This window comes from Emydura macquarii, unplaced genomic scaffold (assembly GCF_026122565.2).
Source record: "Emydura macquarii macquarii isolate MOO-44397 ecotype Brisbane River unplaced genomic scaffold, CSIRO-AGI_Emac_v2 contig_2924, whole genome shotgun sequence".
Lineage (NCBI taxonomy): Eukaryota > Metazoa > Chordata > Testudines > Chelidae > Emydura > Emydura macquarii.
The window spans coordinates 2,301,672-2,319,033 of NW_027133061.1; the positions used below are offsets into that span (position 1 = coordinate 2,301,672).

At 51.6% G+C, this 17,362-nt stretch overlaps 1 long non-coding RNA gene across 1 annotated transcript; it reads right to left on the minus strand.

Annotated features, from left to right (window-relative positions):
- Positions 1 to 3,640: 3,640 nt before the first annotated feature.
- LOC137167454 (uncharacterized) lies at positions 3,641 to 5,703 on the minus strand. Its single transcript, XR_010924114.1, has 3 exons — positions 5,622 to 5,703; positions 5,049 to 5,098; positions 3,641 to 4,425 (listed from the first exon to the last, which is right to left on the minus strand). It is a non-coding gene; the product is annotated as an uncharacterized lncRNA (long non-coding RNA).
- Between the last annotated feature and the right edge of the window lie 11,659 nt (positions 5,704 to 17,362).

The window sequence follows — 17,362 nt, forward strand, 5'->3', positions numbered from 1 at the left end:
GGCCCGTCTCTCCCTTGGGATCTGTGCAGCGCCCAGCACAATGGAGCCCCGATCCCGAGTGAGGGCCCTCTCAGTGCTACGGGAGTAGAAATAGTACTTTGGAGTGTCTTGCACCTTCTCTCTGAAACATCTGGCACTGGATGCTGCTGGAGACAGAGAGTTGGACTAGGGCAGAGTTTCTCAACTGGTGGGTCCCAACCCCAAGAGGGGTGGGGCAAAGTGTTGACCATTTTATCCCTGTCTAAAGCAAAGGATCTCACTCCCTGCACATCTTTTCTCTTCCGGGTCAAGTATTCGCTGTCCATCTCCCCACACACAAATCAGTTTAGAGCCTTTTCTAGGGAAGTGGCGTGGCCTAGTTAATTGGCCACCAGAGTGGCTGGGGAGACAGGAGACCTGCATTTGAGTCCTGGCTGTGCTGCTAGGGGCCCCATAGGCAAGTCACTTTGGCGCTCGGTGCCTCAGTTTCCCCACCCCCAAAAGGGGGATGATGAAGGGGGATGGACCTCTTTGTAAAGCGCTTTGTGATCTATGCAGGAAAAGCACTAGGGGGTGGATGTGTGTGTAATATAACTTTAGTTTTCACAGTGAATGGAAGGCGGTCATGAAAACGACTGACTTTTTGAATAAGAGGCCGCCAACCTGAAACGGTGGAGAAACACTGGCATAGATGGACCACGCTGCAAAGCGTTTCTGCCATTCGGAGGCAGGGTTTTATCAGTACCTGTGTGTTCTCCTCCTCCGTGCCTCATTATACAGGCACAGGGGGACTCCTGAAATGTTCGGTCCAGTCTGTGTTGCTTCGCGATGCCTCGTCTATTACTAAACATGGGTCCAGGAATAAGCCTGTCCCGTAGTGTGATGATGAAGAGTGGAGAGGCAAGGAAAACACACACACACGGGTTGGTTTGCTCTTGCAATACTCGCAAGGAAAAAGCTTGTAGGTTTGGCAAGTCACCACCTACAGGCGCTGGCGTTGAGCAAGACGACAAGGTGGCGACTTAGCTTTGACCCAAACCACAGGGAGGAAAAGAAAACTACTACTTAACAACTTTCCAGATGTGCACGCAGGCAGAGAGTGCGCTTCACATGCAACACAGCTTGCTCCAATCTCCTTCTAGCTGATCATCCTACAGCCAATCCAGGCTACTTCCCATCCGAGGAGCATGAGATCAGACCTAATAACTAGCTGTTAACAGAAAGGGAGGGGGAGTTTGGCTCATATGAAACTTTTCCGTTCTATTTTTATCACCTGTCATTGTTTTTTTTTCTTCACAAATAAAAAAGATTCAGCATCAGCCCTAAAGGATTAAGGGCCCAGTCCTCACCTGGCGTAAATTGGCCTATTGAAGTTAGAGGAGGATCTAGTCCTGGGTTTGTTTTCTCTCTCTCTCTTTTTTTTTTTTTAAATGTAGATTGAGGGGGTTGGGTTTTTTTTCTTTTTCTCTTTGTGGATTTTTCTCTTTGAGGTTTGGGGGAGATGTGCTGGAAATTGATCAGCTGGGGCTGACAGCTGACCACCCCCGTTCTCATGGTTCATTTCCTTCTGCTTTTCTCAACTGAATCACACCAAGAACTTTCGGCTTTGCAATGTCCTGGTGGTAGAGGAAGTAAGAGTCAGGACTCCTGGGTTCTGCCATTCTCCTGCTACAAATAACCCCCTGTAACATGACTCAGTGGGTCAAAGCAACAGAAATAAATACTGAGACTAGATAATAACTGAGCATCATGACCAGCTGGTCATTCCTAGTATCAATAAGACGAATCACCCCCCACTTAATTTGTGTTTTAAGAATTTGGGCCAGATTCTGACACCCTTATTTACGTTCAACTGCATCAGTCAACCTCATTGAGTCCACTGAGTAGCCCCATAGAGACTATATGAAGGGGGCTAGTGATTTTTTTTTTTTTGGGTGGGGGGGAGGGGGGAGAGGTCCAGCTAGGTCTGTAAAAGGGGACTGATTTTCAGAGGGCCAGGTTCAGATCTGGCTCAAAACCGCCCCTTTAAAGTGTCTCAAGCAAGACCCCTGAAATCACCAGCTTTTGAAAATCTTGATGGATTTTTGTATTGATGGCCTGCTTATTTATTACTGCTATTATGGTAGCACTTAGGAATCCCAGTCATGGACCAGGACCCGCTGGTGATCTGTGGTGTACAAACAAAGACAGCTGAGCCCCAAACCCCTCGCCGTCTAAGCACAAGCGGAGAGACCAGAGGTGGCTGCAGACAGATGGGCGGATCATGAAAAAACATTGTCATGTCTTTCCAGGCCTTTTTCAATGCCCCCAGGACCAAAACAACCAGAGATAGGGCTTCCTTTTGACACTGGCTGATGACTGCAGTGAATAGACCAGTTTCTCCACTATCTCAGTGCTAGGAATGGTTCCCTGGGGCACTGAAAGGAATCCTATGTGTACAGTCCACCCAGCTATAAAACAGGGCTAATAATTTCCCTCCCTCCTGGGGCGGCTGTGAGCTTTTATTAACCAGTGGCTGCAGAGAGCTTTGAGAGGCTCAGAGAAAGGCAAACCATTACATTTATTATAAACCTTCCTTGAAGCCTTTAAAACCCTCCTTGGCCCTGGTTTCTTTTCTGTAGAATGATGCCCAGCCCAGAGTCCCAGAACGTGGTGTCTTGTATGGTGTGAGGGTCTGATTTTTGCCTTAGCTAGTACCAGGATCTGAATTTTTTTCAGAGACGCTGGGCACCCGCAGGTCCAGCCATAACACGGCTACCTCTTTTTTGGGTTGCATGCTAGCCTGGTGCAAGGGGTAGGGTGCTGAACCTGAAGTCGAGAGCACCTGCATTCTAATCTTAGGTCACTCTGGGCAAATCACTATCCCTGTCTGTGAAACGGATGATTCTAACACTTAGCTGTAAAACTGCTATAATATATGAGCTAAGGTATTATGACTGCTTCACACCACCCGGTATCTTGCTTGCCTCTGGTTTCCTCACTCCTGCTGTGCATCATTGCATTGTGTTGATACTTCTGATGTCCTGTGATAGGAAAGATGCTGTCTCCTGCTGGGAGTCCAGGATCTTGGCAAAACACATCACTCGGGTGGAAAAACTGCCCACCTTACATGTGAGCCTCGGGCATAAAGACAATGCCTTTGCCCTTTACCCAAATTGGCTTCGTACAGGGGCGAGACAGCAAAACATCTAATATTAACTACTGTCCCGGCATGCAGCATGCGGTCTTGGAGTGCATTTTAATCCCTGGCTGGGGAGTGAGCCACTGTGCGCTAAAAGCAGACGAGGGCTGCTTGAGACAACACATCGAGAATGACCTTGCACAGTTGTCTAGCTGGCAAAACCTGGGGGATTAGTGACTGGCATTAGAGTTCCCTGGATATATTTCATTTGCCTTTTTAAAAATGATTATTTGTTCCGAATGAAGCTCAATTTAAGAGTTGAGCAGGTTCATCGCTAACTCCTAAATTAGTGCTAAAGGTTAAAAGGGATAGTGTGTGTGTGTGTGTGTGTGTGTGTGTGAGTGACAGTCCTCTTCCCCCTCCCCCCCCCCAAAAAAATAACCAAACAAAAACCCTTACCCATATTGCTAACATCTCAGATTAAATCCAGAAGTACCTAAAAATTGAATTTACTTCTCACCCTTTAAGATGCTTGCTCCTTTTATTTATTTATTTTTTTAAAGTTGGGTGACATGACTTGCTTAGATTTGCCTCAGTTGTTTCCATCTCATGGTCCATCCTTTTAGGCAGGACGTCAACCTGCAAGAGCACTTCTTTCATCAGGACGGACAGCAGGCAGAGTGTGTTTGTGTGTGTGTGTACGGGGTGCGGGGTGTCTCTCTTTAATTCCCATTAGCTGCAGCACCCTGCAGGAGTGAGTTACTAGGCAGCTGGCCAGCCAATGCAATATGCCAAGTCACTGGGGTCTTGCCACCAAGAGAGACATGGACAGCCCTTTGTGTCGGAGGCTGGCAGCTGCCGCTGCTTTGACATCTCGGTCACCTTTGCCCCAGATTGGATCTTGCAGGAGGAGCGAAGCAAGCAGAAACTGGATGAAAACCCCCTCCGGGAACAACATCGGGCAGCCAAATCCCAGGTTGGAGAAAACAAGTTCTGTTCCACATCGCACCGGCCAGGGGCTGAACTCTGAAGAGAGCAGAATGCTGCTATATTTAGAGGGGATCAGTTGCCTTCAGCGTCTCCCCATTGGCTTCCACACCCAACCTTCCTGAAAGACAGGCCAAGAAGTCTGCCTGTGCTGAGAGCATCTGGATTGGTGACCCAGGAAACCATTTCCGCAGGATTGAAGGGGATCTCAGCCAAGACATCGACACTTTGCCCCCTTTCTTCCAGCAATGGAGATAGTGAAACAAAGACAGTGTCATCCACTGTCCGCCTAAGCAATGGCTTATGAGGAGAGGCTGAGGGAACTGGGCTTGTTTAGTCTGCAGGAGAGAAGAGTGAGGGGGGATTTGATAGCTGCCCTTAACTACCTGAAAGGGGGTTCCAGGGAGGATGGAGCTAGGCTGTTCTCAGTGGTGGCAGATGACAGAACTAGGAGCAATGGTCTCAAGTTGCAGTGGGGGAGGTGGAGGTTGGATATTAGGAAAATGTTTTTCCCTAGGAGGGGGGTGAAGCGCTGGAATGGGTTACCTGGGGAGCTGGTGGAATCTCCATCCTTAGAGGTTTTTAAGGCCCAGCTTGACACAGCCCTGGCTGGGATGATTTATTTGGGGTTGGTCCTGCTTTGAGCAGGGGATTGGACTAGATGCCTCCTGGGGTCCTTTCCAACCCTCATCTTCTATGATTCTAATCGCCTTGCCAATCTACCCGACTCAAAGCATGCTCTGGGATGGTCACTGCCATTCCAACCAGTTCAGAACATAAGAATGGCCAGGCTGCATCGGACCAATGGTCCATCTAGCCCAGGCTCCTGTCTTCCAACAATGGCCAAGGCCGTGTGCTTCAGAGGAAATGAACAGAACAGGCCATCATCAAGTGATCCATCCCCTGTCGCCCGCTCCCAGGTTCTGGCAAACAGGCTAAATAAGGTATTAGTGTAACATACCGGGAGTAAAACTTGGCTGTAGCCTGACATACCGGCCTCTCCTGGAACACCTGAAAAGGAAAGTCTCTTTTCAGACCGCCCTGACACGAAAGCTCTGGGGAGCAGATCTTTCAGTCTTTCGCGTGTCCGTATTGGCCCTGGTGTTTGCCCAGCTAAAAGCTGCTCTGAAGTCTGGGGGGTTGCCACACTCCTCTTACTGACACAGAGCTGGGTTTGGCCATTCATATCGCACATGGCTGCTTGAATTAACCCCCAGTCTGTCTGTGCTAGCGCGCACAGGAGTCTATCACTGCACCGTCTGCCTGGAGAGCTGTGACCCATGAAATCAACCTATTGGATCTCCGGCTGACTGTTCCCTGTCTGAGAATGGGGCATCATTCTCTTCCCCTCCTTCCCCCCCAAGTCTGCTTGTATTCGGGGAGGACTTCTGCAGACTGGGGCGTGCCCCCATGGCCGATTTCTCAACCCCTCTTTGCTACGGCCGCTCGTACGATTCTTGGACACGAGCACTGCTGGCCCTTTACCACACGTGGACGATCCGCGCCCCCAGGGAGCCAAAAACGACGTCCTTACAGAGTGGAAGCCTTGGTGGGAAAGAGTCGGACCCGCTCAGTAAACTCAGGAGTCCCTCGCGGCACCTGCCTCCTTGGCCCGCACCTCTCAATCTTCACCCAATGAAATGAATAGGCAGCAGGTTTAAAACGAAGAGAAGGAAGTACGTCTCCCACCGCACTGTCAGCCTGTGGAACTCATTGCCAGAGGATGCTGTGAAGGCCAGAACTATAACAGGACTAACAAGAAGACATTCGATTAGTTCATGGAGGATCGGGCCATCAATGGCTGTTAGCCAAGGTGTTCAGGGCGGTGACTCTCATGTTCTATGTCCCTACTCTCTGTTTGCCAGAAGCTGGGAGCTGATGACGGGTTGGATCTCTCGATTGCCTGTTCTGTTTATTCCCTGGGCTAGATAAACCATTGGTCTGACCCAGGATGGCCGGTTTTTGTGTCCTTTATCATAAACTAAGCAGATCGAGAGATTTAAGTTTCCCAGTCAAGCATTTTCTCCATTCCTCAAATAATTCCTGTGGTTCTTTTCTACCCCCTCTCCAACTTTTCAACATCCTTTTAAAAATGCGGAGGCCAGAATTGGACACAGTATTCCAGTGTGTGGCTCATCCATGCTGCATACAGAGGTAAAATCACCTCCTACTCACGACTCCTGTTTATACACCCAAGAACGGCAATGGCCCTATTTAGTTACTGTGATAGATGATATCCTCTTAATCAATCAAACAGTCATTTGACTGACAGTCGGAAAAGCCCCAGTGTCTGAAGGGGTAACCGGAGCTGTTCAGAGTGTTCCTTGTTTATTGGGGTTCAGGGGAAATGGCAGCTGGCTGTATCCACTTTCCGAGGGGTAGCTCAGGCTTGGACCAACAAACGCCCTGATTTAGCAGCAAAAATGTGCTGTCCACTTGCTCCTTTGCCTTTGGAACCAATTCAGGGCCCAGTGTCAGGTTGCTGCCAGTGGGCCTGACTCCATCTCCTTATAGGGAGCTGAATTGCCCAGCCTGGTCCCCCATCTCCAGCCTCCCTCTTCTGCCTCTGGGGCTGTAAACAGCTTCCTGGAAAAAGCTGCGCTCTCTTATGTATCTTTAGAATAAGCTGCCCAAGGACAGCTGGGCCAGCCGGAATGAGTAAACAGGCTTCTCTGGCTGGGGAGAGGTGGTTTTTTTTTTTTGTGCTGATTGAACACCTTCAAAAATACACTCTGTAGCTGGGCAAGGAACTGGATGGCTCTGGGGTTATCCTTCACCTCTGGCTGTCCAGGTTGAATCCCAGCCTAGGGGACGCTCCTTGGACCTGGAAAGCACACTGGCCTGGTCCATGTTGGGGGTTCTTAGGCTCTACAGTAAGATAAACAATAGTCATTTAAAATTGATACAAGGAAAGACTTTTATTTACACAGGTGACCTGGGGAACTCACCGCCACAAGATATCATGAAGGCTAAGATTTTAGTGGTGGGCAGGTATCCAGTGGGGCCCCAGCAGAGGGGCCAAGGGTGAGTGGGCACAGGAACTCCACCCCCGTTTTCCCTTTCAGGTTAGGGTAAGGCCCATCAGCAGGATGTCATGGGAAGCACTGGGTTGGGCTCAGCCTCCAGGGCTGAGATGCCCAGCCCGCAATTCAGTGGGCACTGGGCGTATCTAACGTCTGAAATTGTCTGTGCTAGGCCCTGAGCTGCTGCTAACTGAGTGACGGAGTTGGCAGCTGGCCCTGCCTCTTTCCATATCTGTTACGGGGCCAGCGTCTGAACCGCCAGGGAAAATCGATATAACCAGCAACCCCCTGAATCCAGATGAGCAAGGAGAGGTTCCAAACGGCTCGCATTAACCTCTCAAACGCTGGTGCTTTTATTTTTTTTTTATTTTTATTTTTTTTTACTGTCCGGCGATTGAGCGGAGCGTTTAAAAAGATCTGTCTGTCTGTCTCAGTAACGCCCCATCGATCTCTCTCTCTCTCTCTTCCTGGGAGATGGAATCCCTTAAAAGATTCTGTTCGAGGAGGGGTCTGTAACATCGAAGCTCCTTCGTATTGCTCACCTGCAGCCAGGAGGGAGTGTGGTTACTGTAAGCAGAGGGATCCAGGCAGGACTCCTGGGTTCTCTTCCTGTCTCAGCCCCAGCTGACTTTCTCTAGTGTCGTGCTCATCTGGCCCTATCTCTTATCACTAGTATCCCCATCTTTAATGTACTTATCCTCACCCCCGCCCTGGGAGGCAGGGAAAGGCTGTTCTCCCCATGCTCCTTGTGGGGGACTCAGGTAAAGAGAGACTGTTGATGCAGACAAGCCCCCTTAAACAGACCAGGCCAAGCTCCGGTGCGACTCCACCCCTCGCTAGCCGGCCACCAGCGCTGCTCCTGTGCACCCGGCTGGGATGCAGGTGAACGGTTCCCTACAGCGCTTTGATCTTGTCCTTCTTGAAACAGGATTAGCTCAAAGCCCTTTAATAAACTGTTAAGGCCCAGCCACAAGGTCTACCGTAGACCATGACAGGCCAGCTCCACCTCCCCAGCTGGTCGTAGGCTAAGTAACTCACCTAAGGTCACCCAGGGAATCTGTGGCAGAGCAGGAATTTAAAGCCAGGTCTTCTGAGGACTGGGGTGGGGTGACCTAACCACTGCACCATCCGTCCTATCTTTCACTGCTGCTTCAAAGCAATCTACGTAACCTGCATGGAACTCCCATTGCCCCTGCTGTAATAGCGGGATGATGCTTTTGAGCTATGTGCCAAGGGGAGTGTGGGTGTGTGTGTGGGTGTGTAAAGAGCTTTAAGCTCCTTGAATGGACAATGCCAGAGCCAGGTGCTGTTTGTTTCTCTAGTCTTTATTGGCAGCACCTGATTTTTATATCACTCATAAAGCATGGGCTGACTGTCTCACGTGGGACAATCACAGATGCTGTGCTGTGAGGTGTGGCGGGGCCAGGCCCCTCCCTGGACTCTCCCAATGTCCTTGACCTTTGCCCAGGACGAGAGTATCATTCACAGCACCGGCTCTGGGGAGTCCCTACACACAGATTTTGCTCTTTGTTGTTCATAACAACCCCTGGTTCCAGACACTTAAAGCCTGGTTCCCGGCAGGAATATGTTTTCTTCTTTGCATGGGTCTGCTGCGGTGGTAGGGGAGGGCCGGCTGTGTGCATGGGCTTGTTACCCGCCATGCCCCAGCAGCCAGGCCTTCAGATGCCTCTCCACAGGTGTGTCAATGCAAATCAGTCCTGCCCTGCGGTCCCCCTGCTCAGTCAGTGCTGAGACCCCCCCCCCCCGCCCCGCCGTCCCTGTCAATGCCCTCAGTCGTGCAGCTCCCCGGCTCGTCCGTTCCTGCCCCAAAACTCAAGTGCCCGCTACTCCTATCATGGCACTTGCCCCTGTCAGCTGCAGCCCCTCCTACCTATTTTACTCCTGCCCCCCACCCCCATCTCTCAGCCAGTGTCCCTTAAGCCCACCCTGGAGCACCCCCAGAGGCTCCATCCCTGCGCTCCCAACGCCCCGTTTTCTCGGTGCCCCTCAATCCCGACCAGCAGCTCCCCCTTCCGTTCCAGTCCTGGGGTGCCCTTACGCTACCCCCCTCAGTCTTGCAAGGCCTGAACTACCCGTCCATCTCGGCCAGCCGTCTACTGCAAGCCAGGCCCGGAAAGACCAGTGATTCATCCAGTCAGCTAGCCAGCGTGTCTGCTCTGTCCCTGCCACTGGTGAGGGAGGTGCATCAAGTTCCACTCTTAGCAGTCGTAGCTCATCTATAGTTCCTATGACTCTCTGATTTACATTTCAATAGCACCCCCCATGGGGAAGTAGGGCCCCATCGTGCTCTCTCTCTAGGGGATTTATTGTAAGGTCTGAGCATCTCACATGCTTTAATATACACCCCTTCGTAACACCCTGTGAGGCAGGCCCGTGCTATTAGCCCCATTCTACAGATGGGGAAACTGAAGCCCAGATCCTCAAAGGTTTTTAAGCACCACTTGCCCCTTGATTTCAATGGGAGTTAAGTGCCATTGTACATTTGAAAACGTGAGCTTCAGGTGAGACAGGGGTTCTGTAGCAAAGAAGAGAACTGACCCAGGTTTCCCGGTGTCCCAGGACAGGGCCTGGCTACTAACCAAGGAATTAATTCAGGAGGTCAGACTAGTGGATCCGAGGGGTTGATGATCATCTCCGACAGTGCAAGGTGCTGCGCAGGCACTTATCCACAAGACGGCCTCTTGTCTGGGGAACTGGCTGGCTCCGGCAATCAGTCATGGGTCATGGCTTGGAATGTGCATCAGTGCAATAGCCAAAAAGGGCCCTGTCTTCCACAGATTTACACGCCCCCACGCCCAGAATCAGGGTCAAATTTTCCAAAGTGCTCAGCTCCCGCCATGATTCTAGCACCCAGATTGTTGCAGAGACGCCTTGGGCTCTGTTAGATGATGATGTTGATGGCGCATGACACCTGTGTGTCAAACATCTTGCAGCCAGTAGATCTGTCCTAACGTGGCACGATGCAAAGACGGGGATTTCGAAGGACTTTCAGAGAATCAGGCACTCTGATTCTGGCACCTCAGAACATCTTGCATATGTGGGGAGTGGCTGTCAATGGTAAAGAACCTGTTAAAACTGTGTCCAAAGTAACAAGCACATGGGGGGGAGGGCAGGAGCAAGGACTGTGTTGCTTCCTATCCCTCCCCCCAGGCGCGCACACACATTAAGGGACATGTGCAAGACCCTGGCTCTAAATTAGAAAGCCTTGATTGTTCCGCTCACTTTCCCGTCTCCCTCTACGGCCGGACAGCTCCCCTGGCATGTGTCTCAAAGGCAGGGTCCCCCAAAAGGGGGGAAGGGCTGATCCTTTCCATTTTGGGCCACGTGTCTGTCCAATGCAACCAGCAAAGAGGAGGGCTGGCGATGCACCAGGAATATTCTGCTTATCTGTATGCAAAGCAAAGGGACCTGGGAGAGTGTCTCTTCTGTTGACCTGGCGCCTGGCCTGGCTCGTGAGTTTTGCAGGAGCTGAGTGGGATTATTTACTGTTCTGTTTGCCTAGAGTTTCCTACTGTAATTTCACATGTCTGTGGGATTTTCCTCCTAAAGTGTTACTGTGCAGCTGTTAAATGGCTGCTGGGTTCCACCCCAGGGGAGGCTGCAGTCAGTGCTAGATGAGCGATCCCTGTGCAGAGTTGCTGTGTGGCAGGTAACCAGCTGCCATGTTCCAGCCTAGAAGATGCTACGTTTCAGTGCTGGGTGAATTCCTACTGTAGATGCACCCCCAGTAAACACGTTGGGATCCTTTAGGTGCTATAGAAATGTTGGGTCATCGCTGTTAGCGTTAGCTGGGTGGAAATTTTCCATCAGGACGTTTTTTCCATTGGAAAATGCTGATTTGTCAAAAACAAAATGTGTTGTGTAAATGTGTCGGTTTAGACAAAAGTTTTGTTTCAAAAGAAAAGCGGAAGAAAGCCTTTCCAGCCGGTTGGAACGAAACCGAACATTTGGTCTCTTTGGAACAGAATATTTCCATTTTTTTATTTGTGAGCTGACATTTCATGACAGTTTTTTTTAAAATATAATTTAATATAAAGTTGAAACTGGAATGAACCGTTTTCATTCCAATCGAAACAAAACATTTGGGTCAACCCGAAACACGCACAGCTCCACAGTTTTGCTTTGTGGTGAACTCGGCGCTCTTTGGCTTTCATTCCATTGTGGAACAGAAACGGATTTAAAACTTGCAGGATTCCCTGTGAACATAAAACCCAGTTCCCGCTCGGCTCGATTCACGACCATTCACCTTTACAGAACACAGAATGAGGCAATGGGGGCAGGGTGGCAATTCTGTCTCGTCTACTGAGCTGTGATCTTACTAGGGGGCACGCTTCTACACTGCAAAAAAAGAGCCCAGGTCAATTTCCCTGGGTTCACAGGGCTAAAAATGGCAGTATGGGCTTTTCAGCCTTGGGCTGGATCCTGAGCTCTGACATCCAATCCCTATTTTCAGCCCTGCAATGTGAGCCCTGCAAACCTGAGTCAGGCTGTGATACTTACTGCCGTGGGGTTGGGTTTTTTTGCTGTGTTGACGTACCCTCTATGTCTGTGCAGCACCCAGCACCGTGGGGCCCTGATCTCAGGCCTCTAGGTGCTGACAGTAATATCCCTGACAGTGGGACGATCATCTTCCTGTAGAGAGACACCCTCTGGACTTTCTGGGAGTCATGGGAACTTCTCCAAGAGAAGAGTACTGCCTAGCGACTCGCCTTTGCGCTGGGCGCAAATACTAATGATACCTTGTGCCTCTGACCGGGGCAGGCACAAACCAATAGCCCCTGGGTACCTTGCCCTTTTTCGGCCACCGTCTGTCACCGGAAAGTAGCTTATGTAACTTTACGAGGGTCTTTTATTTCAGCTTGGCTCTGGATTCAGCTGCCGGGCCAGTCGGCCTTACGCATTGGTATTTACAATGATGGATGGGCCGGAGACTTCAGTTGCAGGCATGGCGTTCATGGGAGAATAGCAGGGGGGCAGAGGTGGCAGAGCAAGCAGGGAGCTGCATGCCAGGGGACCAGCTGGTGGGGCCTTCTTCCCCTCCAGGCATGTTGTATAGTATCAGGTACCTGTAGACTTTAAGGGCAGAAGGGACCATCATGCTCCTCTTGTCTGACCTCCTTGCCTTCCCAGAAGCAGGTGGGATTATTTTCCCCTTCTGCAGCTCCCAGAGTCAGGCGCAGGGAGGGAAAGTGCAGTGACACCAGCTGTGGGTTTGTAGCTGAAACCATGAAGTGGGACTCAAGTGTCGTGGGTTCAGTGCCTGTCTGCACTGGTCCCTGCTGGAGGGATGTTCCAGGATCAGGGCCAAATGCTCCAGGCTCCCCAGGGTCAGCTTGGCTGGAGGCTGCTGAGGAGGGACACAGGCGAGTCTTTTGCGCCATCCCCATTCCATGCTCAGAGGGAGTTAATTGAAGATTCAGGAGACCAGGGTTCATGTCCTTGCTCTGCCACAGCTTCCCTGACTGCCCTTGGGCAAGTCACTTAAGATATGTCCCCAGTGTAATAAAATAGGTGCAGCTGGCTCGGGCGCCAGAGCTGTAACGTTTCGGTGCAGGTGCTCGAGCTGGAGCCTGGGATCTTCTCTGCTGGGCCTCAGCCCAGCCTCTGGCTCAGCCTCTGGCTGGAGGCTGTAAGCCTTTCAGGGCTGGGACTGTCTCTCGCGTGCAGCACGAGGTGTAGGGGCCTCTGGGGCACTCTCTGCCCTATAAATCGCTGATGCTTGTGACCCGGGACCACCGTCATGGATGAGGGGGACAGGCACACGCGGAGTCACTCTTGTTTCCCGTGGCTCTGAGACCCAGCAAACCCCTTGGATGGGGCTGTGAGGCCCAGCAATCTTGCTTCACATTGGCCACCGAACCATAGCTCCGTGGGAATGGCCCGGATTAATTTCAGACCCATGAGCTAGTGGGTAATCTCTCCTTTGTCGATTACCGCCCCATCCAGGAGCTCTCCAAGACCCCCTGGATGGATCCCAGCTGCCACCCAACCAGACCGAGGGAGACCCTGCCATTAACTTTGCTTTCTGCCCATACTTGGCCACGTTCCTGGGCTCGCCTTTCGCCTGGTTGGCCGTGGCTGCTGCCGCACCTGTCCCATGGGCTCAGGGACTCATGCAGCTCGATCAGGACTATTCTGCAGCTGGCATGCCAGCCGGGCAGGGAGGCGTGCCCACCTTCCACTCAGCCAAGCTAAACGGGCTGTGCAGGGAGATCAGTTGGCGGGCGAGCTATTCGTTCCCCCCTCTCCTCCCCCAAAGCATGTCGTACAAAGTTCACGCTGTCCTCCGTTGCATCTGCTCCCGGATCGGCGGGTCGTGTCCAGTACCTTGCAGGTATCCTACGGCGCTCGAGCATTCAATTGCTAAACCTCCCAGCGCCCCTGCGAAGCCGAGGGGAAATGAAGGCTGGGTGACTTGCCCAAGGTCATGCATTAAGGTGAACGGAATCCAGGGACCCTGGAACGAGCAGCAGAGGGAACATTGCTTGGAGCAACGCGTACGGAATTTGGCCAGACGTTGCACTGGTTGTTCTGGCTGGGTCTTCTGTTTGGAAATTACCCATAAGCCCCGGCCGCCAGCAATAAGGCTGGGTGCATGAGCTATCCCAGAGTGCACTGCTGCAGCCTGTGGTTATATCAGAACGGATGGTGCAAAAAGAGCACGGACCTGTCAGACCCTCCGGAACTGTTGCAAGAACAAACGATACAACCAGTCCATTGCCCTGATCCGCTTGCATCTGTTTCCTTGCTAGGTGTAGATGTTCTGACCCCTGGTCCCTTTTCTGTCTACCTGTTGTATCTATACGGTGCCTGTCACCTTGGTATCTGAGCCCGGCTTCACCTGTTACAAGCTGGAGGCTGATGCGAATGACGTGGCAGAGAGAACAAGACTGGGTGGCAGGGGCTGGCTGGCTCGCCTGGACATGGGATAACGGCGTGAGTGTGTGGAGATGTTAGTAGAAGTCAGTGCCATCCAAAGACCATTTGGTGGCTTGCATGCAAGGAGCGCAGCAGCCTCTGCTCTGCTCTAGATGGCAAAAAAAACCTGCCTCCATAACCGTGCATGGGACCCTGCAATTAGAAAGTGATTAAATTCTGGTGACGACGCGTGAGTCAGACTAGAAACCAGCTCCCTTTGCCAGAGCTGGGATGGTGCTTCAGGGCTGATAGGGATAGACTCCAGCTCCCCCACCCAGAGCTGGGGTTGTTCCTGCAGGGCTAATAATCGTACGAACATACTTTGCTCACTGCAGGACTCAGATAAGAATCCAACTAACCACTGAGAGTGGATCTGTTGCGTAAACGGGTGTTATTTCTACACGGTCCCTTTTCTGAACAGAACCAGCCCTGAATTGTTTGTAGGACCGGCTGGGGAAGGATTATTTCCCCACCAAAAAAAATTCCAGGTTTTGTTGAAAATCTGAAGCATCCCGTCCCCCCCACTCTTCCCCCCCCCCCCCCGTTTTTTGTGAACACTGTAGGTGAAAATGGCTTATTTTTCTCTTTTTTGCTGCAGAAAGACATTTTGCATTGAAAATGAATGTTTTGATGGAAAATTTCCAACCAGCCCGAATAGTTTGCTCTTCCCCAAAGAGAGATCCATGGCGTCCATTAAAAGAAAATCCTTTTCGAAGCTCATTAATGTATGTTTTAAAACACACCTGGACCCGAGCTGACTGCAGAGGACTCCTGCAAATGACTAATATGTTGCTCAGTAAACCAAAAACACAACATACCTTGTTTTGCCCAGCCCCATATCTATGGGCACCACGCCAACCCTGGCAGGGAGACAAACACATGACCTAATCAGAGAGCAGCTAAAGATAAGAGAACTGCAATCACACAATCAGGACAGAGGGCAGTAACTTGCAAGGGTGGCAGAGGGAGCTGGCTGGGTTGTGCTGGGGTTGCAGGTTTCCACAGGGCTGGCGGACGTGTCGGGAAGCTGCTTTTCAAAGCCAGCTTTGCGTGCAGTGGAGAGATAACGAGCGTTTCCCAGAAAAGCTGCCTTTCCAGCAATCTGCTGGGCTTGGAGAATGCTTTGCACGTCCAGAGCACTCTTCCTCTTATTTTACCTAACCAAACCCTCACAACCTGCCTGGGAGCATCAGCCGCCTGATTTTACAGAGGGTAAACTGAGGCACACAGCAAGGACGTGCTTTGCCCACAATCATGGAGTAAATCCATGGCAGAACTGGGAATATAACCAAGGAGTCCTGACACCCAGGCCCCTGCGCTAACCAGTCAATACTCCGTGATGGGAGTGAAGGGTACCAGAGCTACTAAGAGCACGCAGGACACCTAGTCCCTGCTTGGGCACTAGACAGTGTGGTGATGAGTGTCAGGACTCCCTTGGCCTTTAGAGAACCATGAGCACGGGTGTTGCTCAGGCAGGCGGCTGCCACTTTTTCTGCATTTGGTTCTGCAGTAGAGAAAGCCCAGGCGCTGCTTATTTCGATTTAGCTCCAACTGATGTCTGAGCAGCTGAATCTGAACTGCACTAAGCCTGGCTCAGGCCCTAGCAGGGTGTCCACCCGGCCATTCACACTGGCTTAGCTAAAGCGCTTTAAAAGCTCCCCTCACGCCAGGCTGCCTGGAGGAGGCGGTGCTGGCTGCCCAGCAGCTTGGTCTGGCTAATGATCAACACGGGTGGGTGGGAATCTGGGCGGGGTAGGGACAGAGAGGGGAATGCAAAGAAGCTGAAGGCTGAGTTATTCTCCTCTGTGACCAAAGCCATTTGCCAAGGTCACAGCCGAGCTCTGAGTAGCACGTGCTGTTTTCCTTCTCCAGCGACACCTGGGCCCTGTTAGTATCTGGGTAAACAACCCTGCAGCAGGTAGCAAATACTTCCCGTTAACTTCCACCCCCATCTCTCAATGGGCACAAAAGGAGGGCGAGCTCTCCCACGGGATCCTAACGGGGCAAAGGGATCTGGGGGAGCTAATCAGGAATGTGCAGAGGCAGCTGTGCGGCTGTGGCAGGGGTCTCTTTGCTAAGGCAGCTCGTGGCATGTCTCCTCCGCTGCTGATGAACCACGTGGCTGGCAGGGAGGCTGGCTCAGTGGGTCACGCTGCGTCGCCTGGTGTCTTGCTGTGAGCAGGAACAAAAGGGTCTTCTCATTCCCACGCCTGCCTTCTGGCGCTGACCCCTTTCCACAAGGGGCTGACCTCCCAGGGCTTGGAGTCCGTCCAGCGCCCTGCCCACAGCCTCCCGCACCCACTATGGCTACGTGGGCAGGGCTGCCTAGTGGGTACTGCCCTGACCTGGGACTAGGGAGTTCTTCTCATAGGTCTGCCAGTGACCTTGGGCAAGTCACTTCCCCTCTGTTTGCCCTCCCGACTTTGCCTAGATTGAGAGCTGTTGGGCACAGGGATGGCCTCTCACTAGGTGTTTGTAGAGCGCTGAGTGGAGGCTTCTAGGTGCTAGTCCAACACAAACAGCAGTTGCTAACTCGACCCCCGAGCTGAGTTCTCAGTTCTCAGCCTCAGAAAAACCTGCACAACACCTTCACACTACACACCCGGGAAGAAAATTCATAACTTCGTTAGACGCGTAAAATCATGGACTCAATAAAGACACCAGCTTCCTGGCTCGTCACAACAATCTATAACCCACTCGCGCTCCTTCGTGCTAGGCCGGCAGAGGTGTTAGCTGCCCACTTCACCTGGAATGCTTTCTTGCAGCATTTTAACTCCCATGTGCTAATCCATCTGTTCCACCTGATATTTAAGACGGGATGTTCTGAGTACCTTTCCCAGACCCAATGGAGCGCTCTGGGTAAGCTGGAAAGCTTATCTTTTTTGCCAACAGAAGTTGGTCCAATGAAAGATGATACCTCACCCACTTTGTCTCTCTACTATCCTGGGGCCAACCGGGGCACAACACTGCCAGCTAACTCCACAGACATTTATTCTTGCCGAGATGCTGATTTCTCCCCCAGGTCTATTCCCCTCACACCATTTCCTCCCTTTTCCAACCCTGAGCCTGGCCCAGCTACCAACTAACTCCAGAAGTAATTTGATGGTTTAAAACACTGGCTTGTTTCTTCTGCAGACCAAAACCCCAAAGTGAACTAGCTTTCTGTGATGTCTACCAGTGCTATGGTGAAATTACCTATCATATGGAGGACAGGTCCATCAATGGCTGTTTGCCAGAAGCTGGGAATGGGCAACGGGATGGATCACTTGATGATTGCCTGTTCTGTTCATTTCCTCTGAAGCACTTGGCATTG